General features: G+C 36.1%; 3 pseudogenes; 2 read left to right on the plus strand and 1 right to left on the minus strand.

The window, feature by feature from the left end:
- Positions 1–16,147: 16,147 nt before the first annotated feature.
- Positions 16,148–16,713, plus strand: LOC120192741 (annotated as a pseudogene).
- Positions 16,714–18,800: 2,087 nt separating this feature from the next.
- On the plus strand, positions 18,801–21,388 carry LOC120192751 (annotated as a pseudogene).
- A 564-nt stretch (positions 21,389–21,952) lies between these two features.
- Positions 21,953–24,711, minus strand: LOC120192742 (annotated as a pseudogene).
- Positions 24,712–24,875: the final 164 nt, after the last annotated feature.

A 24,875-nucleotide genomic window follows, 5' to 3' on the forward strand; every position in this document is an offset into this window, starting at 1 on the left:
TTTTCTCCGTTTGGGTAAATAAGCTGTGAGGGATAGTTCAATTTGTTAAGTAACGGATGTGATGGGCGGGAAATTTCAGTTATGAGTGCTGGGATTGTCCGCGGGACGGTGCATGTTTGGTATTAATCAGAGCCGTTGACTACTCTATCTTTTGTGTTATATTTTGGAACTGAGTCTAAAACAGTCGATATTTGGACTCTGCTCATTGGGTTTAATCAAATATGGATCCAATTCTGGGCCTACTTCAATACACATGCCTTCTAGTGATTAATTTTCAATCACTATTATATTTTTAACAATAAATAAATAAATAAAAATGGACTATATTCATACGTAACTAAACTTGAAAATTGTTTTTTTTATTATAAAAGTTTAGGTCAGTGGTGGTTTCCTCAGTCCAAGGTTAGCGTATACTTAAGATTTACATAAAAGTTTACAGATTACTCATAAGAATAACGATAGTAGGATTTGAACTTGACCTTACAAGCTCAAATTATTGAATCCCAACCACTTGTACCAACACTCGTTGACTTTATAAGTGAAAAAATTGTGAAGTTTAAACATTGTATCTAAAAATTAATTAAAAACAGATACTTTTAATCACTTAATTTTAAAAAAAAATCAATTTCATTCTAAACCTTTGATTTGATCAATTCATTATTAATTATTTGATATCGATAATGCATGACATATTTTTTTATTTGTGAATATTCCAAAAAATCATTTTGTGAAAATATTAATTTTTTTTTATGTTGAAATATCTTTCGAATCATTCTGGTAAGAAGGTAGAGAATAAGAAGATGAGTAGTATAACCTAATTTTATATTAATTGAATGGTGGCGATTGTATATCATAATTTTGTTTTTACTAAACATCGAATTAAATTTCATAAGTTTTAAAAAGATATAAAAGAATCCAAATTGATAGAGTGACAAGAAACGATGAAACAACTTCATTGATATTTAGAATAAATAGAAAAGACACTAAAAACAATATTTCTTTTTGAAGAAAATGTGACATGAAGATGAAATATTAAACGAAGTTTTATTAGAAAGATGATGAGATAAAAATGAAAATGAAAAAAATAGGTAGACAAAAAGTGGCTTTCATATTGATAAAAATTAATCCATTCTAGCATTGACTCGGCTTGAAGTGTCATCATGAACCCCTTCTGGAACTGTAAAAACACTATCTAGAAATCCATCAGGCAACTCCATGTACCGCAGCGCATCTGCTTTTTCTCTCCTCTCTGGGCCAGCTTCCCTAATAGACTCATGACAAATGATGAACGCTCCAAATGTGCCTTCACCAACGACCCCAACCGCCATAACTGTGCCGCTCACAATGAGACGACTCTTCATTCCCTGCGTGATTGTCCCACGGCCAGATTCATTTGGTTGATATTGGTTCCTCCATCTGAAGTGAATAATTTGTTTTCCCTTGATCTTGCAGGCTGGAGATGGAAGCATGTCAACAAGCACCACATTGTTGACCCCTTGGAGCTACTTATTCTCTTCCCTTGCTTGGAACATTTGGAAGAGTCGAAATGCATTGGACTTCAACAACATCACTCGCTCTCTTGACTCTATCCTCGCTCGTAGCACTTCCTTGGCGCGCCACTTCCATGAATCCCAGTCTGTCATGGCCCCTACCGAGAGTGCTGCTTTAACACCCATCCAACGGCATAAAACAGGGTTTCAAATAGAGGGACTAAAACGCTATGGTTAAACTATAAGCATGTACTAATCACATCCGTCGTTAATAAAATCGTTAAACCAAGTTATATTATTATATGTTTCAAAAAAACTAAATTTAGGTTAAATTATGGTTGAAGTTGTCGCGACCGTCTTTCGGGTAGGCCCCAAATTAGGCTTCGACTTGAATGAATTGAGTTAGGAGTCGCCACCGACCATTTTAAAATGAATTTAGGTGGGTCGGACACCATCTTACCTGATCTGCGTCGTACCATAAATGTATCGGGTTCGGGAGTCGGTTACAGTCAAGGAAGGATTAGCACCCTTGAACCGCCCTTTCGGTACCAATTAATTTGTTGATTGTCTTTAATTGCGAAAATTAAAAATTAAAATTAAAATTTAAAACTCGATTCTAATTGCTTACCTTTGATTGGTTGGAGTTCTTCTAAAAGAAAAGTCGAAAAAGTTAGGAAAAATAAAAATAAAAGCAAGAAGAAAAAATAAAAAAACTAAAATAATAAATAAGAGAGAAAAATAAAGACATACATAAATTAAAAAAATAAAAGTATCAAAATAACAAAATAACAAAAAAATGAAAAAATAATAATAGATCAAAAGAAAATATGATAATAAATAAATAAATAAAAGGATAAAAGAAACAATAATAAAATATCAAAATAAAAATGTTAAATAAAACAAGAACGATATAAAAGAGAAGATAAGTAAATAAATAAAAAATAAACTTGGAGGATCCAATTGTAATATTAACACAATAACGAAAACATAATAATTAGGACTAAAACGTGAGGTTTGAAACATTAATGTCCAGGATACAATAAGTAAAACTTTATTAAATGGCCAAAAGATAAACTCACAGAGGAGGAAGGACTCGGAATAGCATTACCCCCAAAGCAAAATTACGAGGCACCCCCCATCGAAACTACGTCGTTTCATGGGGGTTATATAAGGCCCGTACCAAGGCCATACTCACCCGAAAGTCCTCATTGTTACATTTTCCTTATCTCTCTAAGAGGGAGAGAGAGATATTTCTCTCTGACTTCTCTCTAGCCCCTCACCGAACGGGGAGATCGACCACCGCCAGTCGCCGACGACCACCGCTGTCGACCGTCGCAGAAATGCCCCCAAAGCTTCCTTTTATCACCGTAAACACGAATCCGAAGCCCAAACACCCAAAAGGACGTCCCCACCGACGTAGATCTGAATCAAAAGGTTGCGTTTTTTTCTACTTTTTTAGGAAATGTTTCGGCTTTTCTTTGTTGGTAATTTGGGATTTTCTGGTTCGGTGTTTTGGTGTTGATGGGTTGCGATGATTCACGGTTTTATTGTTTTTGTGACTCGGTTTTTTGTGGTTTCGATGTACTTTTGCTTCTGACCACTACTGTGGTGGTTCGATGTTTTTGTGGTTGGCTTTTTGTTGATGTTTTGTTTTGTATTGGACGTTCTTGTTCGATGTAGATGTTCCCCCGCAGTGGCTTGGTGGGGGTATTTATACCCACCACCAGCCGTTCGTCTGTTCTGAAATACGAGACCCGTAGTTGATGTTGTGGGACGGTCATCCCGGGATGGGCCAGTCCCGGGATTTCAGGCCGACCGTTTCGCCCCTTGACCGTTCGTAGTACCGATGATTCCGTGTGGTTCTGGTTTCCTGACTTGCGGCACTTGACTGAGATGAAAGGGAACCCTAGTTTCCCTGTTGGGTTGGTTCAAGCCCTATTCTGGATCGAACTGTGACTGTATTGGACCCAAAACATATCAATGACTTGGACCTTGCAAAAAGCATAAATAATAATACGAAAAATAAATGATAAGAAAAATAATAATAATACCATATTATATATCAATATAAATATTTTCAAAAATATGTAATATATAAATTTCCAAATTTTAAAAACTATATATTATACATATTTTCAAAAACATTTTAAAAACTATATAACATAAATGTTTTCAAAAATATTTTAAAAACTATATATTATATATATTTTCAATTTTTTTTTAAAAAAACTATATAATATATAAATGTTTTCAAAACTATATATTATATAAGTTTTCAAAATGATTTTAAAAACTATATATTATATATATTTTCTAAAATGTTTTAAAAACTATATACTATATAGTTTTCAAAAATATTTTAAAGACTATATATTATATACATTTCCAAAGTGTTTTTAAAAACTATATATGTCGGAACCGCCTTTCGGTTTGGGCCCCTGAATTGGGCTTCGACTTGGATTAAACGAATTGGAGTCGCCACCGACCATTTTAAAACGGATTTAGGTAGGTCGGATACCATCTTACCTGATCTGCGTTTTACCAGAAGTGAATCGGGTTCGGGAGTCGGTTACGGTCAAGGAAGGATTAGCACCCTTGAACCATCCTTTCGGTACCAATTAATTTACCGATTGTCTTGATTGCGAAGAATTAAAAATTAAAATTAAAATTTAAATTACTCGATTCGAATTGCTTACCTTTGATCGGTTGAAAATTACCACTGAAAATGTCGAAAAATGTTAGATGATAAAATAATAATTAAACATTAAATAAATAAATAACAAAACAATAGAATAATAAAATAAAAAAAATCAAAATTGAATAAATAAAAAAAAGGGTCAAAAATAATAATAAAAAAATGATGTTAATTAGTGACCAAAATAAAATTTGCATAAAACCTTGGGCCAGATTCGGAAATATATAACTTAGGGACTAAAATATAAGCATAACAATTAAAATTCCAAATTAAAATACCGAAAAATAAAATTTAGTGACCAAATTACAAATATGACAGAACCTGATGGCCGAGGACCGAGTTTACCCGTGAGAAAAATACATAAATGCCCCCCAACTGAAACTACGTCGTTTCATCAGCAGTATAAAAGGCCCATGAGAGAGTAAAATAACGTCAAACCCTCTCATTTGCTCCTGGGCTCCCTCTCTCTTCAAATGAGAGAACAGAGATTCTCTCTGCGTTCTCTACCCTACCCCACCGGTGTAGCCCCGGCCGCCGCTCTCAGTCGCTCTGGCCGCCGCTCTCAGTCGCTCCGGCGGCCGGGCCAACCCAAATCCTCACCAAACACTCTCTAACCATTCTAAACACAAATCCGAGCCCCAATCACCCAAAATCGGGTCCCCTCGGCGTAGATCTGGTAAAAAAAGCTTCGGCCTTTTTACCTTTTCGTAAAAAACCTTTCGTTTTTCCGATGCTTCGACGATCTGGGTCTTTTGGCCTTGGTCGTTGCTTTGATGTTTGTGTTGTCTGACTTGGGTTTGGTTGGTTTTGTGTTTGGTTATTTTGGGTTGTTTTTAGGTTTTTGATGTACTGTTGACTCGATGGAGTCTTGTTTGGTTACTGTGCTTGTTGGTTCTCTCGTGAGTTCAGTGATGGTTGATGTTTTTGACCGTGTTGGTCATGTGGTTCAATGATTCTGGTTTTCTGTGGATGATCTGTTGTGGTACCGATGATGGTCTGTTGTTTCTCGACCTACCGTTATGTACTCTCCGTTTGGTTCTGTGTGGTCCTCCCCCTGTCGGCCTCACTGGGGGCTTTTTATAGCCCCGGTGTTGGTTGTTTGGCTCCCGAAAATAACGGGATGTGGGTTGTTGCTTGTTCCGATCTTCCAGTTCATGGTACCGGCCGCCTCGGGATGGTTCAGTCCCGTTGGTGCGGCCGGAATGTGCGCTGGGCGTTGACTGCTTGGCTCCATGCTTCTGGAACCTCCTATGCGGCGCTGTGACAAGGCTGATGTTAGGGTTGTGAAAACCCTAAACCTAACCGGGCTGGATCAGGCCCAATGTTGGACCCTGGACTTGGACAGATCTTAGACATGGACCCTGCACAAAAATAAATAGAAATAAATAAATTAAAAATAAAAATAAATAATAATAATAATATATATATATAAACGTTTTCAAAAACATATAATATATAAATTTTTAAAATGTTTTTTTTTTAAAACTATATATTATATATATTTTCAAAATGGTTTTTAAAAATTATATTATAAAATGTTTTCATAACGTTTTCAAAAGTATATATTATATATTTAAAACGTTTTCAAAAACTATATATTATATAATTTTCAAAAAATATTTTCAAAATGGTTTTTAAAAATATATATTATATAAATGTTTTCATAACGTTTTCAAAAGTATATATTATATATTTTAAAAACGTTTCAAAAACTATATATATAATTTTCAAAAATATTTTAAAAACTATATATATACATATTTTCAAAAATGTTTTAAACTATATTATATATGTATTTTCAAAAACAATTTGCAAACTGTATAATATATATGTGTATATATGTATAAAATAAAAAATATGGACGGAAATTAGTGTCTACAGCTGCCCCTCTTTGTCCTTTTTCGTGGAACGAAAAATAGGACAAAGATAAAAAGATACAAATTTTTGTTCAGTGGGGTTGAAGAAAAACCCCCTGTCGGATTGAGCTGCGGATGACCCCTCCGTCGTAAAGTCAAGTCAATCTTGAAATGATATGGAATTGAATCGGAATGCGACTTCTTGTTGCCCAATTGTAGTCAACCTCGGTCTTTTCCTCAGTTTAAGGACCTTGGTTAAAAATTCGGCTGGAAAATATTTCTTTGACTTCACCATCTGGCTTGACAAGCCCTCGAGCTGAATAAAATCGAACTCGAAAAGTCTTTGTTGACAAATAGCTTTTCTCGACTTAAGCTATGTTGCTGGAAAACGATTTTTTATCACTGAGGCACAGTTAACCCAGGTCTTCTTCTGGACTTGAAAATCTCGATTACAGCCGGACAGTAGTGTGATTCTGATTAGAATCGAACTCGACAGTTTTATTGACAGATAGCCCTTCTTGCATTGAGCTATTCTGTAAGCTTGATTTGCCTCTAAGTTGAATATAATCGAACTCGAAGGTCTTTAGCAGATAGCCCTTCTCGACTTAAGCTATGCTGCAAATGATGTGCCTTGGAGCTGAGCGTAGTCGAACTCGAAGGTCTTTTGGTCACAGATAACCCTTCTAGCCTTGAGTTATGCTGTAAATGATGTGCCCTCGAAGCTGAGTGTAATCGAACTCGGGGGTCTTTGGCAGATAGCCCTTCTCGACTTAAGCTATGCTGCAAATGATGTGCCTTGGAGCTGAGCGTAGTCGAACTCGAAGGTCTTTTGGTCACAGATAACCCTTCTAGCCTTGAGTTATGCTGTAAATGATGTGCCCTCGAAGCTGAGTGTAATCGAACTCGGGGTCTTTGGCAGATAGCCCTTCTCGACTTAAGCTATGCTGCAATGATGTGCCTTGGAGCTGAGCGTAGTCGAACTCGAAGGTCTTTTGGTCACAGATAACCCTTCTAGCCTTGAGTTATGCTGTAAATGATGTGCCCTCGAAGCTGAGTGTAATCGAACTCGGGGGTCTTTGGCAGATAGCCCTTCTCGACTTAAGCTATGCTGCAAATGATGTGCCTTGGAGCTGAGCGTAGTCGAACTCGAAGGTCTTTTGGTCACAGATAACCCTTCTAGCCTTGAGTTATGATGTAAATGATGTGCCCTCGAAGCTGAGTGTAATCGAACTCAGGGGTCTTTGGCAGATAGCCCTTCTCGACTTAAGCTATGCTGCAAATGATGTGCCTTGGAGCTGAGCGTAGTCGAACTCGAAGGTCTTTTGGTCACAGATAACCCTTCTAGCCTTGAGTTATGTTGTAAATGATGTGCCCTCGAAGCTGAGTGTAATCGAACTCGGGGGTCTTTGGCAGATAGCCCTTCTCGACTTAAGCTATGCTGCAAATGATGTGCCTTGGAGCTGAGCGTAGTCGAACTCGAAGGTCTTTGGCAGATAGCCCTTCTCGACTTAAGCTATGCTGCAAATGGTGTGCCTTGGAGCTGAGCGTAGTCGAACTCAAAGGTCTTTGCTAACAGATAACCCTTCTAGCCTTGAGTTATGCTGTAAATGTTATGCCCTTGAAGCTGAGTGTAATCGAACTTAAGGGTCTTTGGCAGATAGCCCTTCTCGACTTAAGCTATCCTGCAAATGATGTGCTTTGGAGCTGAGCGTAGTCGAACTCGAAGGTCTTGGTGGCAGGTAGCCCTTCTGGCCTTGAGCTAAGCTGCAAATAGTTTGTTTAAAAATGGCTTCCCTTTACGGGTCGAAAACGGTCATGATTCTTCCGGTGGTTCCCCTAAGCTGGTCTGGGAAAACCTACTGATAAATTCTGACAGCCGGATATCTTCCGTCATGGAATTGAAATCTGGCTTGAAAGTGTTAACTGAAAACATGTTGCTCATTGTTGAGTTGAGCTGAACTGAATTTGATCTGAATTGGTTCTCGAACCCATCTGAAATTGGTTCTGAGATTTGTATATATGTAAAGTCGATTGAGGTGTAGCTTCTTGCTGCTGAGTTACACCATTGTTCTTTAAATGTGCTTGCAAGTCGAGTATATCTTGAAATAGAATTGAAACCTGACTCAAAGGGCTGTAAAAAATGTATGCTAAAATGATGAATGTGATGCACCTAAATATGTCTAAGATGCATGCAACCTGAATGAATTATGATTTATTTCTTGGATGAAGTCTCGTGCTTTGTCTGCCAATCTGGTCTTTGAAATGGATCGTTCCCTATTTGCTTCTCGAGCTTGGGCTTTACAGACATTTCATATCTGAGATTGTTCTGTTTGAAAACGTTTTTCTCCTTTTTCTTGTTTCAGGAGAGAGAAGAAATGTTGTAAAGTATTGTTCGCAATTGAATCAAATTGTAAATGTGAGTTCAAAAAATATCAAAGGAATCAAGAGCTCTTTTAATGCTTTCAGAGTTACAAATCTTTGACAAATGTTCAAAGGGACAAGTCGGCTTTAGGTTGGCCTCCTTTCTAAGGTTTTTTTGGTAAAAAATGTCATTTTTTTAAAAAATATCGCCACTGCTTTGGCACTGCTTGTGTGTCAACTATAACAGGTGTTCCTTAACTCTCCTTAGTCCATTTTACCGAAAATTTTTGCTTAGATAAATTTGATTTAATTTGGCGTTATCTGACTAGCTGAATCCATAAAGCCGGGTGTTTAACCAATTGCTTTAGAGGGACAGCTTAATTATATACACAGTTATCCTGAAGGGTTCATCTCATCATATAGTCTTCAGCCTGACAAGAGCATGGAGCAAACACCGAATTGCCAAGTGTCCGAGCAATGTCATGGTTTTGAACGTAATCTACTCATAAGGCCAGGGCTTTCAAGTTTCCTCTATAACCAATGCCTTAGCGGAATAGCTCAGTTTTGACGGATTTAATTTCTTAAGATGTCAAGAAGAACCTGTCATAGTCTAGGTGTTTTTGAAAGTCAAGGAATCTCATCTTTATAGTTCAATTTTCAAGCAACTGACCTAAACTGGATTCACCTACTCGACTCTTTCATTTTTAAAGATCATCGTCATTGAACGTCTTAAATAAAAAACATAGTAATATGCAAATGATGCCCCATTTATCCGTACCTTATGAAAGGAAAATTGGTTATTCCAAGAACGGGGTATGATGTTTGAGGGTATATTCTGGATAAGGTCAAAGTCCTTGTTTTAATCATGTTACTTTGTCAAAGATTCGTAACTTGAACCGTTTACAGAGTTTCTTAATTCAAATATGCAAAGAATTGCAAATTTGCAAATATGATCCATTGCTTAACATCTTTTAAAGTAACATAAATTTGATTAAAATGTCTTTACAAAAACTTGAGAAAAAATGGAAGAAAACCAGGTCAAACAGAATGCCTCAACATCTTTTAAAGTAACATAAATTTGATTAAAATGTCTTTACAAAAACTTGAGAAAAAATGGAAGAAAAACAAGGTCAAACAGAATGCCTCAAATGATGAAATGATATCCCTCACTTGGATGCCCCCAAGTTGTTGAAGTCGATCCAGTTCTGGTTACGCATCTTTTGTACAACCCTCTTGAATGCGTAACAGTTCTCAATTGTGTGCCCTGGGACTCCGCCGTGATATTCACAATACGCATTCTCATCATACCACTTGGGGTATGGGGGCTTCATGGGTTCTACTGGATATGGTGACACCACATGGGTGTCAAGAAGTTGCTGGTAAAGCTCTTTGTAGGTCATGGAAATTGGGTCGAAATGTTCCCTTTCCCTCTTGGAATCTTGTTTAGAAGTACCTAACGGTACAGCTGCAGTTGATTTTGGGCTGGAGATTGTAACACCTTTGCTGTAGTGTTTGATGTTGTTAACCTCTCCATCCCTCTCCCTCATAGGAGGCTTCTTACTGGCTTCCCCATCCTTAATCTTGCCTTGCTTTATGGCCGACTCAATCATTTCTCCGGCCATAATCAAGTCTGAAAAGCTTCCTGATGTGATCGCCACCAGATGCCCGAAGTATGGAGCCTTCAGAGTCTGCACGAAAAGTTTCCGGGTTTCCTTTTCATCTAACGGTGGATGAACTTGCACAACCAAATCCCTCCATTTTTGTGCGTACTGCCTGAAACTCTCGTTATGCTTCTTTTCCATGTTTTGTAGCATAACTCGATCTGGCCTTATGTCATTGTTATGCTTGTATTGTTCCATAAATGATTTGGCCAGGTCCTTCCAGGTCTTGATATTTGATCGGCTTAGCTGGTTGTACCACCGAATGGCTGAGCCTGACAGACTATCTTGGAAGCAGTGGATCAGGAGTTGGTCGTTTTCTCCATATCCTGTCATCTTTCGGCAGAACATGGTGATGTGAGCGGATGGACAACTGTTTCCGTCAAACTTCTCGAACTCCGGGGACTTAAACTTCGGAGGAAGAACTAAGTCCGGGACTAGACTAAGTTCTGCTGCATCAATTTCATGGTAGTCATGGTCTCCTTTGACTACCTTCATTTGGTTCTCCAATTGTTTGATTTTTTCCTCCATCTTCTTCGCTTTGCCATCCTCGTCCAAATCCGGTATATGGTAATGCCCCGGATTGTTCTTAGGGTTAAATACAGAGGACGAGGGCTTTGTTTTTGCAGCAGATGAGTCCCCTCGAAGTTCTGGTAGGATTTCAGGTGAGATAACCACTTGCGGGGTAGGTTGTATAGTTACCCCTTCCGGTGAACCTGCCCCGGGCGCACTGGTCTGTTGTAGGCCAACTAACTTGGCAACGATCTGATCAACCAAGGACTCTTGGTTCTTTGATATTGTTTCCAGAGTATTTCGACTGTTCTGGTTTATTTTGTCTTCTAGTTCCTTTTGTAGTTTTAACATATTCTCCTCGATTTGTGTAATTCTGGCTTCCATCCTCTTCTTCTTCAAACGAGTGTTATGTGGATGGGGTGTGTCCAGTACTTGAGGCGTGTATCCAGTATTTACTCCTTTTGTGAGACATGTATATATTAGTTAATGTGAATGCAAACAAAATGCACAAAAAATAAGAAATGCAAAATGTCTAAATATGTGATGCATGAAATGTCTGAGGCATTGATCCAAAAATGTGCCTGTTATTCTGAATAACCCTTATTGGTGACAAAAGTGTTACGTCTGAAGAGACAAAAAACTCTTTTTGATGGTACGAATCCTGTACAGCTTCTGACAAGTTGATTCGTCTTTTTCACTAGTTGAATATCCTGCCGAACCATCCCGGCTCCTTTGGCTAAAATGTGCAAATAATGAGATGCTTGCCCCCAAAGGTCTCGAAGGACTGCATCTCCGGCTCTCACTATCTGCCGAGCTTGTTTCTAAAAATGCCATTGGAGCGAGAGAAACTATCCAAAGCTTGCTTCTTGAATTCATCAGCAATGGCATCCCGCTCAGCTAGGGTTTCACCATCTTGTTCTTGTAGTTTTTTAAAAGGAGCGATCGGGTCAGTGACCTTTTCCTCGTATTGCCCCTGCAACTTTGCCTTTGAGTATTCTCTGACCACGGCTGGACTTCTGAGCTTTTTATCTCTTGTATTGTAACCCCTTTGTCCATTAATGTTGATTATTCATGTTTAACAAACACATTTTTGGTGGATCAACACCTCGTTTTAAATGATGCGAATGATGAAAATAAAATAAAATAAAACAAAATAAAAAGAGTTAGTGAGGTAAATCAAAACAAAATGAAAAATCCTACCCCACATGATATCTACCCCACATGCTTTAATTCCTACCCGGACATGATCTCTATCCCATGCTAATTTCAAACAAATCCTAACCGCATATTTGTCCAGTTCGCATGCTTTTGAGCCGAAAATAAAGTAGGAAATAAAACATCCTAGGGTTTGGAATGAGGTTTCGGGGTGGGCTCTAATTCCCTGTACTCTCCCGGTTTAGGTTCTAAAAAGGTACTCGAGTTCTCTTTGCCGGTGCCCCCTTGGGCTTGCCAGACCCTTAGTCCTAAGCTCATTACAAGCTTGTGGACTAAGTTAAACTCGAGAGGACACATTCCCTTATGCCCATACGGAGAATAAATTCACACGAAGGCATAAGGTATATGAATCCCGAAGGCTACTTGCTAGGCATATGTGGTGAATAAATTCACACGAATGCGTCGCTTTCACCCCCACTTAAAACGGGTTTGGAGCTCGGGTTTAGAGCTTAGATATGACAATTTTGAAAAAATCTGAAATCATTAAAAACGTTAGTACAACTATTTATTTGAAAAATAACCAAAGGTAAATAATTAGAATCAAATAAACAAATTAAAATTTAGACTTGTAATTTTCGCTAAAAAGACAACCGGAAATTATTTCGGCCTGACTCACTTACCTGTTCCCAGTGGAGTCGCCAAGCTGTCGGAACCGCCTTTCGGTTTGGGCCCCGGAATTGGGCTTCGACTTGGATTAAACGAATTAGAGTCGCCACCGACCATTTTAAAACGGATTTAGGTAGGTCGGATACCATCTTACCTGATCTGCGTTTTACCAGAAGTGAATCGGGTTCGGGAGTCGGTTACGGTCAAGGAAGGATTAGCACCCTTGAACCATCCTTTCGGTACCAATTAATTTGCCGGTTGTCTTGATTGCGAAGAATTAAAAATTTAAATTAAAATTTAAATTACTCGATTCGAATTGCTTACCTTTGATCGGTTGAAAATTACCACTGAAAATGTCGAAAATGTTAGATGATAAATAATAATTAAACATTAAATAATAAATAACAAAACAATAGAATAAAAAATAAAAAAAATTGAAATTGAATAAATAAAAAAAGGGTCAAAAAAATAATAAAAAATGATGTTAATTAGTGACCAAAATAAAATTTGCATAAAACCTTGGGCCAGATTCGGAAATATATAACTTAGGGACTAAAATAAGCATAACAAATTAAAATTCCAAATTAAAATACCGAAAAATAAAATTTAGTGACCAAATTACAAATATGACAGAACCTGATGGCCGAGGACCGAGTTTACCCGTGAGAAAAATACATAAATGCCCCCCAACTGAAACTACGTCGTTTCATCAGCAGTATAAAAGGCCCATGAGAGAGTAAAATAACGTCAAACCTCTCATTTGCTCCTGGGCTCCCTCTCTCTTCAAATGAGAGAACAGAGATTCTCTCTGCGTTCTCTCTACCCTACCCCACCGGTGTAGCCCCGGCCGCCGCTCTCAGTCGCTCTGGCCGCCGCTCTCAGTCGCTCCGGCGGCCGGCCAACCCAAATCCTCACCAAACACTCTCTAACCATTCTAAACACAAATCCGAGCCCCAATCACCCAAAATCGGGTCCCCTCGGCGTAGATCTGGTAAAAAAAGCTTCGGCCTTTTTACCTTTTCGTAAAAACCTTTCGTTTTTCCGATGCTCGACGATCTGGGTCTTTTGGCCTTGGTCGTTGCTTTGATGTTTGTGTTGTCTGACTTGGGTTTGGTTGGTTTTGTGTTTGGTTATTTTGGGTTGTTTTTAGGTTTTTGATGTACTGTTGACTCGATGGAGTCTTGTTTGGTTACTGTGCTTGTTGGTTCTCTCGTGAGTTCAGTGATGGTTGATGTTTTTGACCGTGTTGGTCATGTGGTTCAATGATTCTGGTTTTCTGTGGATGATCTGTTGTGGTACCGATGATGGTCTGTTGTTTCTCGACCTACCGTTATGTACTCTCCGTTTGGTTCTGTGGTCCTCCCCCTGTCGGCCTCACCGGGGGCTTTTTAGCCCCGGTGTTGGTTGTTTGGCTCCCGAAAATAACGGGATGTGGGTTGTTGCTTGTTCCGATCTTCCAGTTCATGGTACCCGCCGGGATGGTTCAGTCCCGTTGGTGCGGCCGGAATGTGCGCTGGGCGTTGACTGCTTGGCTCCATGCTTCTGGAACCTCCTATGCGCGTTGTGACAAGGCTGATGTTAGGGTTGTGAAAACCCTAAACCTAACCGGGCTGGATCAGGCCCAATGTTGGACCCTGGACTTGGACAGATCTTAGACATGGACCCTGCACAAAATAATGAGAAATAAATAAATTAAAAATAAAAATAATAATAATATAATATATATATAAACGTTTTCAAAAACATATAATATATAATTTTTAAAATGTTTTTTTTTAAAAACTATATTATATATATTTCAAAATGGTTTTTAAAAATTATATTATATAAATGTTTTCATAACGTTTTCAAAAGTATATATTATATATTTTTAAAACGTTTTCAAAACTATATATTATATAATTTTCAAAAAATATATTTTCAAAATGGTTTTTAAAAATTATATTATATATGTTTTCATAACGTTTTCAAAAGTATATATTATATATTTTAAAAACGTTTTCAAAAACTATATATTATAATTTTCAAAATATTTAAAAACTATATAATACATATTTCAAAAATGTTTTAAACTATATATTATATATGTATTTTCAAAACAATTTGCAACTGTATAATATATATGTGTATATATGTATAAAATAAAATATGGACGGAAATTAGTGTCTACAATATATTATACGTGTTTTCAAAAATCGTTTGCAAACTATAATATATATATATATATATTTATATATATATAAATAAAATGGACGAAAATGAGTGTCTACAGAAACTAATTATATATTTGGATGAATTTAAATATTCAAAAGTTGGGGACCAATTAAAAAAAGAATTGTAGTTTGGGGATGGAATTAGAATGTTAAAAAGTTTAAGGACTAATTTAGAATAAGCCATAGTTTAAGGATGAATTGGAATATTCAAAAGTCTAAGGATCAATTTAGAATGAGGTAATAGTTTAGGAACATATGATGCAATTAACTTAAATAGTTTATGTTACCATGTTTTTTATTAAGTAGAGAGAGATACAAAAATCAAAATTTGAACTCACAAATAAGACAATAATATTATTAAACAGTTAATCAATTAATAGAGCTCATGTTATCATATTTTTAATTTAAAATCAAAGTGATTAAAGCATAAATAATTCAAAAATTTAATGATAAAATGGAAAATATATAGAGCTGAATAGCTGAAATAGGAAGATGATAAACGTTCAGTGACGAGTAGCCTAATTTACTCAATAGAAGAAGCCGCCACCGCATTAGTTGAAACAAAAATCTTTCGTTCGGTGAAAAGTATGATTTCATTAATGAATGGATATTTAACCTCCTCTGAATTGGGTTAAAATTGTTATTATCTATTGTTTGATCATTCTGTGCTGTCCTTTCTTGTTATATGTTCTTCAGATTAGATCTGCTAACTGAGTTTTGCATGTGATTTTTGTTTTGTTCGCGGCTCTTCCTGAAGTCTCAGGTTCAGGGGTTTTGCTTCTGAGATTATGATTGCTTATGTTGGTTTTATGGTTATAAAATGCTCAACTTTTCTCATAGTTAAGCTAGCCAATAGTTGTTCAGTTGATTGGATTTATGTTTTCTGTATACCGTGATGACTGATGAATATAAACTGTTTCAAATCCCCAAAATTTTAGAGCTGTTAGTCGAATCTGGCAGATTTTATTAGAAATTGTGTGTTGGTTGTTTGCTTCACATCTTTAAGGAATTAATATTAGAAAATCTAAGAGAGGAAATCGAATTCGAGCTCAGCCCTAGAATTAGATAGTGTATCAAAGTTCCAAAATATTAGACCTAATTTCGTTGAATTTGATTCTGAATTATGTTTTAGTTGTTTGGATCATGTTTGAGCAATTAACATTGGCAAATGAAATTTGGGGATTCCATCTTGAATATGGATTCTGCTAAAACACTTGGCAATAAAAATTGCCCCGTTTTTTGCTGTCCAAATGATAGTTTTTACCCATTTTTAGCACTTGAGAAATTGTTTACTATTGCGTGATTTTCGAGTTCTATTAGATTTGAAGGGCTATACTTTTTATCTGGTAAACTTGATAGGTTGATTTGTAAGATACATGGTAATGGATTATTCGAGGCATATATATGAGTTTCGTGTTTGTATTTTAAGCTGATACACCCATGACTTTTTTTCTTACTAATTTTTTCAAGGAACTGATTGAAAATCAGGGTTACGAACCAAACTGACTTGGATTAACTTGCACTAGCACAGGTTGCTGGCATGGAATCTTAGTTGGTCATGCACAGTGGTGGTTGCCACTACAGGAAAGTAAGGTGGCTTGCCCGAGCACCGACTAGCATTGTTGCTTGGAAATGCAATTGTTTTGACTGCTCCATGAGGGGAAATATTCACTTCGTCGTCCCAGGCGAAAGGTTCGAGCTTTTGGGAGCTTCCGAGGAGTTCCTTACTACATACACTTTCGGAACTCACACGGCCAAACATACGTTTTGTAAGGTATGTGGAATAACATCATTCTATACGTTGTGATCAAACCCGGAGGCATTGCCGTGACACTCAGTTGTTTGGACTCCGGAACACTTTCGCATGTCGAGATTTGACTTGCTGATGGGAAGAATTGGGAAAATTCTCGAAGAGAGTGGCATTGCTTCAGAATCCAAAATTCGTTCCACCTAGGTAACTTTAATTTAGCTCACTTTGTGATGGACTCCATGAGTAGCTTATTAGCATGGTTTATTGAATACTGTATTTTAGAAGTTTGGAGAAACATTTTACACCAAATTCCCCTTATTTATAGCTTTGGAACTAAGGGTGTAGATGATCCTTGACTGATATTGTGGTTTAATGCTTTGTTTGTGCTGTTGTCTGCATCTCCACTCTCCTATTGATTGATTCAGTTTCGGTTGCCTTAAATTTTAGTCAAGTCTAGAAAGTTAATAGAAAAAAGGGTCAACTACATATTTAGTCACCCAACTATTTCTGCAATTCCGTTTGGATTATCGTCTTTTTTTCACAATCATACTTACGTTCATTTTGATCACCCACCGTTGTATGACTAAAATGAAATGGCGGGAATCGTTAATCAACTAAATACATAGTTTAGCATGCTCTTAATATTTTAATTTTAAACTCATAAGATGACCTTAATGGTAAAAAGAATCTTATTCCCCCTATATTCATGAATTTGAGCAGTTGCGTCTGCATGGTGTGTTTATGCATTGTCAATAAGTTAAGACAATTATGAATATATACTACTTTGTAATTAACTCATACTATTAAAAAAGAGAGGAGTATTTAGTACCTAACCTGTTGACGGCGTGATACTAAAATGACACCTAAATAAGACTTTAATATATTTTTAAAACTAAAATTTATGTACCAAAATGAAACAAAAAATAATAATTTAGGTACTAAATGTGTAGTTATATTTGATTATATCATTTCTAAAATGTGGAAATTATTTTTAAAATAATACAATATATTAGTCAAATATAATTCCTCAAAGGAAAAGGAAAACAATTTGCATGTCATAAATTAACAATTTTGGCATATTTATAGATTATAATTACTTAAATCCGAGAAATATCAATCTAAAAGTTCGATTTAAAACGATTCAAAATTAAATAAATCGAGGCTAAAATTGAAACACATTAATCCTCCTTCCTCAACAAGCTCTTATAATTATTTAATATTTTACATGAAAAAAGAGGAAATATTTAATTTTTGAATACACATTTATACATTAAAAGTTGGAAAACAGACAAGGGTCAAAGTTGTCAATTTGATTTCGAACAGCAAAAGGCAGGCAGACACCTAAGTAGACCATGCAACTGAAGCTAAAAGATGTGATTGTGCTTTGTGTAAAAAGACAAGGGTCAAAGTTGTCAATTTGATTTCGAACAGCAAAAGGCAGGCAGACACCTAAGTTGGGGTAGTTCTGCGGTTGCGAAAAACGGCTAATACGCGTGACCGGTTAACCCGGTTAAAATTTAGACCGGTTATATATTATTTACCGGAAATATTATACCAATCATGGTGATGACGTGTTATCACAGGATATATCATGTCATCATTGAGAAAATAAAATTACCATGTCAGAAATTTGGTTTATTTTTAATGACATGTGGCTAAAATTAAACTCAAACTAAATGCTGGGTATGATTTAAAAAAAAATAGTTAATAGATTAAAACATAATCAAAATCAAATATTAAGCATGATTTTATAAAAAAAGAAGTTAAATGACCAAAACATAATTGAAATGATAGTTGGATGACTAAATACTCAATTGACCATTTCCCTTTTTGGGACAAAAGCATATTTTCCTCTTATTTCATTGGAAAATTAAATCCCAATAATTTCTTAGCATCTTCTGCTACAACAATCAATTATTCCACTTGAACAGCACCTGCTTGCAGCAATAGTACCCAATCCCACCTCTTTTTTGTTTTATTTATGAGAAATACAAATTTTATCATTCAACTTTACTCTCACCTTTATTTAGTCATTGAAATTTTAACGTTTTTAATTTAATCATTAATTTTTGAATTGATCATCATTTAATCTTTCTGGCAGTCGACAGTGATCGATCACAATGTGCTGTTGGTGAATTTGAGTTGAAGTTCACATAAAAAAATTAAGATAAAGTTGTGTCAATGAATTAAAAAGAAGACAAAAATTGGGTGACAAGATTCAACGTATAAAATTGATTGTTTAAACAACACAGAACTAGGAAGACGATGGTTGAATCACAAGATTCAATACATAAAGTTTAATAGGATTGAGGTTAAAGCTAAGTGATTACATTTGTAATTTCTCCTTTGGTTATTTATTTATTTTTCCCTCTTCTGACTCGGTCTCTGTCTCTCATATATTTTATAAATACCCAGACGACACTTTCACTGTTTTAACTCTCGAAATTTCTTATTTGATTTCTCCTCTCTTTTTCTTCTTCCTATTTCATAGATCAAGGGAGGTCTTCTTCTTAGGTACCTTTTTTAATTTACTTTTTAAGTTGAAACTTTTGACCCAGTTTTGCTATTATTTATTTTTTGATCAATCTGTATTCGGTTCTCTCTTTTCTGTTTCTTTTTTTTTTTGTTATATGTTTTTTTCCAGATTTGATCAGCTAACTGGGTTTTGCATGATATTTTCGTTTTGTTTATGATTCTTTATGAAGTCCCAGATTCATGGATTTTGTTTCTGAGATAAAATGTTAAACTTTGCATTTTGACCATTATCAATGATGAATAAACTGTTATAAGCCCCCAAAATTTTAGAGCCGTTTCACTGAATTTGGTATCATTTGATTCTAAATTTTGTGTTTTAACATATTTGAGCATTTAATATTAGAAAATCTAAGTGAGGAAATTGAACTCCAGCCGATCCATTGGTTTAGATAAAGAACAATGCTATTTCAGAGTTCCAAAATGTTATAGCTAATTACGTCGAATTTGACGTAATTTGATTCTGAATTCTGTGTTTTTGGTTGTTTGTTTGAACATCTCTATGCAGTTAACATTGGCAAATAGAAAGGAAATCAAATTCAAGCCGATCCATTGAATCAGATAAAGAACAGTACGGTTCAATCCAAATCAATTCTAGCAATGTCTTTTATTGGAACCCAGCAAAAATGCAAGGCTTGTGTGAAGACCGTTTATCCGGTCGAACTTTTGTCGGCCGATGGGATCCCTTACCATAAGTCTTGCTTCAAGTGCAGTCATTGCAAAGGGACACTGAGGTGATGTCTTTTAGTTGCTTTCCATTATTTTCTGTAGATGAAAATATATGAAGTTATCTGTTGCCAATTATTGCATCTTTGGTGAAGTTATAAGCTCTTTTACTTTGTTCATCGGTTGATTCAGCTGATCTTAGTTCGAATGTGTAAATCAATTTATGTTCCAAGGAATATAACTCAGACACCATGCTTATCTTGTTACAGTTTTTGTTTGATTCTTTGATGATTTATCTAATGAAGTCTCTTGCATCTAACTTAGCAGCATTCGTGTCTTGAATTTCCAGTTGGGTAATTACTCCTCGATGGAAGGTGTCGTTTATTGCAAACCTCATTTCGAGCAACTCTCAAGGAATCAGGAAATTTCAACAAGAATTTCCAATCACGTACGCCTTTTTCTGGGTGGATAGTATCGTTTATTTGGCTTCTTGATAGTTTTCGTTCTATTGGTTTTTAATTTGCCTTCCATTTTGTTGTCGGCAGCTGCAAAGTCAGCTGAGAAGTTAACTCCCGAGCTGGTAAATCTCTGTTTCGAATTCGATTAAATGGGAATAATCCATTATAGAGTCTGACATAGGTGGTACGTTAGGTTACTGGATATTCTTTCTAACTCCAAATAGCTCGTGTTAATTTCAGACAAGATCACCTAGCAAAGCTGCTGTCATGTTTTCCGGGACACAGGAAAAATGTGCAACGTGTGGCAAAACGGCTTATCCACTCGAGAAGGTAAAATTCAAGATATGCATCATTGGATGAGAAATCTGTATCTTTTCTGCGATTGTCAGGCTTTAATTTTGATGTGTAAATCCTATGATAGTTTCTTTAAAGAAGCAAGATTTGTTCAGCTCGGTTTTCCTTCTACGGGATGCTTTATCACATTGCTGTTATGTCGATTATCATTTGAAAGGGGAACCCCCTTCATGAAGGACAAGTAAAATTTGATTTAGAGATGTCCATTTTCCATTCGAAATAGTTGATTTCCTCGCATAAGGTGAGCATCTTCGTCCATTTAGAATTTGATTCTTTTCTCAGACATGGATAGATATAGAGATGCATACCGAATTTGACGTGTATCAGGACTCGGACTACAGTTTTGAGAAGAGGTCATACTGTTGGAGTTTCTTAGAACTGTTATAAATTTCTGTATGCTAAAACCACGAGTTGCAGCTACATCTGCTTATACATCGTTTGAAATGTCTTCATAGTTGCCTACACATTTATATATCTTTGTAATGGTTTATATGCTCAGTAATATGTAGTAAATGCGGATTCTTGTCCGGTGTTCCGGCAGGTTATGGTAGAAGGGCAGTCATACCACAATTCATGTTTCAAGTGCTCTCATGGTGGCTGCCCTATAAGTCCATCAAATTATGCTGCGCTTGAGGGAATTTTGTATTGCAAACATCACTTCTCCCAACTTTTCAAGGAGAAAGGAAGCTACAATCACCTCATCAAATCTGCATCGGTCAAGCGCATGGCTGCCCCTGTTCCTGAAGCTTAAACACTTTCGTTAGTTTCACATATTGTTTTCATTTTTTTTCTTTCCTCGTGATTTCCGGTGTGTTTAATTTATGTTTACCGGAGAACCGAAACAGAACAAAAACAAAAATCTGAGCTCCAATATGTTTCGGTTCGCTGGGTTCATCAGCGTATATGTTTGTGACATTGATTATATGGGATTGTGATTATTCTGCATTCCCCAAGTTGCAAAAACGACCATTGCCCTACCCTTTAACTAGAAATATAACAAGGATTGAGGAAATTATGGATTCTTATAGCTCTCACAATGTTGAATGAATCTATGGATGAAAATGAAACGTTCTATCATGAATATTTGCTGGGAAAAAGCCAATAAAAAGTAGTATTGATGCATACATGCATGAAATCCATACATACATTGACTATAAGAGATTACATCATGTATGGAAAGCATGTATATGAATCAATATATGCAGCATCGATCATATCAGCCTACATACATTGATATATACATATACATGCATAATTGCAAGCACGTAAAAACACCATAGTAAGGCATTAAACCGGAAAACGGTAAACTTAGTGGACTTTTTATCCATCAAGTCAAATATTAGATAAGTAAACAACAGATGGAATTATGTAAAGAACAATTCTATTACTTTTGTCTTAAAGAATAAAAAAACATGAAAATGACATTTTCTTCCACGACCCCGAGCTACCAACCAGCCACTTATTGGAGTTCTCTAGTTTTTTTTACTAATCCAGCAGTCGATTCCAGTACACAAAAGAGATCTGTATCCCAGGTTTCTAGGGGATAAAAAATTGAATCTAACATGGCGTTGGCCCCTACTCTCCTAATTTGATGTTGCCACTGTCCTCACAAGAAAGGAAACAAAATATACGAAAGATCGCATCCATACCGTGTCGGCAGGATGATGATGTCTCATTTACTACGTTTCTTGGCTTCACCGTAGAGTATAACCCCAAAGACTGTGTGTGTATAACCAAGCATTCCAGTAACTGACACTGGGTTTCTGAAAATTAAAATCGAAACCAACACAGCTACAACACCTTTAAAGTTTCCTATAACCTGCAAGTTAAAATATCACAGTTTTTCTTATTGATCATTCATCTGGTAAGTTCTTATGTACAACTGAAAGATGGGTAGAATTCGTAATCATAGGGGGTTTGAGTTCGAAGTTTCAGTGAATCACTTTGTTGTTTAATCTTTCTTAATAAGTGTACTTCTTTGACTAATGTCGTATACATCAGAGATATAAACTGTTTATCATCTTCACCTTGTTTTCTTCACGAAAAAGGAAACAAAATAAATGTTGCAAATTTCATAAAGCCTGAAAACCGGGAGAAACGACGTTGCGAAAAGCTGGCAGCAAGGATCATGCATGTCGTACCTGTAAAGTGAGGGCGCTGGTGTGTTTCGTGACCAAAAAGTTGGTCAATTTCACAAAATATGCGCGCTGAATTGAATAAGAGATACCAAATGATCTTGACGTTATCTCGGGCAAGGGCAAGAGTAATACCGATCACGTTTTCTTCCATAACGAGTGCTGCAGGAAGTAGAAATACAACTGCTATAGGAGCCATGTACAGGAGGGAAGATGAAGCATTGACGAATCATAAACAATAACAAGGTTTTCATACCATAATTAACGTTTTCTTTCATAATTAATGTTTTTGCAGTATCTTATAGTAACAAATACAGCAAACCAATTTCCGCATTCCAATCAAATCCTACATAATTTCGCTAGAACAATAAATAAATAAATAGGGTTAACTACTTCAAATATCACTATACCACCAACGGTGTTGACGTGGATGTCTCACCGTTTTGACACAACTAATTTAGTGCTCAATACACATAAAACAACGTCGTTTTACTTGGAAAAAAATTATTGAATTAGGGGTTTTGAACCCTAGACCCATGGAAATAGATTTTAATGCTTAACTTTTGGGCTACCTTGAACTTCAGAGTCGTACATCAAAACTGTAATAAGAACAAATTAAACTTGAGAAATAGCAATTCAGAACTGTAATAAAAAACCCCAGAAGCAGAATAGCAACAAGGGAAAGCTCCAATTAGTCTTTTCTTCAACAATTCCCATCTTGTTGTTGCCTTACAAACCACCCAAAACACTATATAACATCATTTCCCATCCGTAGATACATCTTCACAAGAACAAATTAAGTTTTTTTAAAAGACTTAAGAAGAGCAAGATGCGGCATTAATCACTCTAAACCGGTTTTATCAGGGTAGTTTACAATGATACTCGGCTCTCCTTCATCCGTTTGCCTTATAATCACAACATTGTCATACAGAAAACCCATGCCTTTATTCTTCAAAGCTTGAATTAAAAAAAAGAGTGAATATTTTGCCTTTTTGATTCCCTGAGGGGTGTTTTGACTTGCTTTGTTTTTAAAATTTTAAGGAGTTTTTTTTTGTTGAGCGTTATTGTCATGGAGATAGAACGTATAAGTGAGAGAGAAACCGAAAGCAAAGCAAAGAGAGAGAGAGAGATACTGTTTTGCCTTTTTGTTCCCTCGTGCTTCACTCATACTTGTTGTTTACCAATCTATTTTCTTTTCCCTTTTTTAGGTTTTCTTTTTTTTTCAGATTGTTTTTCCAACGTCTGATAAACCCTCAATTCTTCGAAGGAATCCACCGTCTGGCTCGGCTACTTCTTCCTTCCCCTCGCCAACGACTGATGCATATATGTTTTTGTGAAAAAGAGAGAAAATATAGTTGAAAATTTTAGGTTTAGCCCTTAAGTTATTTAAAATTTTAGAATTAATCTTAACTAGAATTCTAAATTTTAAAAAATTTATAGAAAAATAACAATAAAATAAAGCAACCCAACGATTAAGGATTAAGATCTATTTTCATGGGTTGGGGGTTTAGATCCCCTCAATCTCAATATTATAAAATCATAACGGTGGAGTGGTATAATTGTACTTAAAAATAAATATTAGTGTTAAAACTGACAAAATTAAACGTTGAATGTATAAAGAGTCACTTAAAGGTTAATGGTATTTGAAGTAGTTAACCAAATAAATAAAAGCTACCATCTCCATTAGCCCATTAAAATATAAAACCGACAAAATTATCTATGTAAAAAAATAATCAAATGCATACCAGTGGCAATGATAGCATTTGAAGTGGTAACCCTAATAACAACGAGAATAAGGGTTAACTACTTCAATGTAAACAAGTAAGCGAAAAATGTTGTTAAAACGGTGTCGTTATCTTAACAGTCTGATTGAAACTAACCGCCAGGTATCTCAGAGAAATATTTCTAAGCACCCCGACACAGAAGATCAAACTCAAAGCCGAAATCTTGAGGAACTTGAACCCGGATCGAATGGTTTGCATGGGAACCATGTTCATCCATACAACCGCGATGTAACTAATAAAGAACACGCGTCATGTGACACTAGTTAAGAAGACTGGGTATTTGAAACCATAATTGCAGAGTAAATATTTGTTCAACAGCAAGACCCAATATTGGACGAGTACCAGGACGCTATTAGCCCGAACGTGAACAGTTTGGAATGGTTTTCATGGCTTTTTCGGGGACTTGAAGATCTGGGTATCTCTATTTGAGAGATTGTGTGGGTTATTTTGGTGGAAAAGAAGGGTGATTTTGGGATGATTTGATGGAATTAGCTTCCATGGATCTGGTTCGAGCTTGTCATTAGGAAATCAAAAGGAGAAGAAGAAATTCAGAATTTTGGCTTTGGAAAAGAGAAATATTAGGATTTCG

The sequence above is a fragment of the Hibiscus syriacus genome, unplaced genomic scaffold (assembly GCF_006381635.1).
Source record: "Hibiscus syriacus cultivar Baekdansim isolate YM2019G1 unplaced genomic scaffold, ASM638163v2 tig00116978_pilon, whole genome shotgun sequence".
Taxonomy (NCBI): Eukaryota; Viridiplantae; Streptophyta; class Magnoliopsida; order Malvales; family Malvaceae; genus Hibiscus; species Hibiscus syriacus.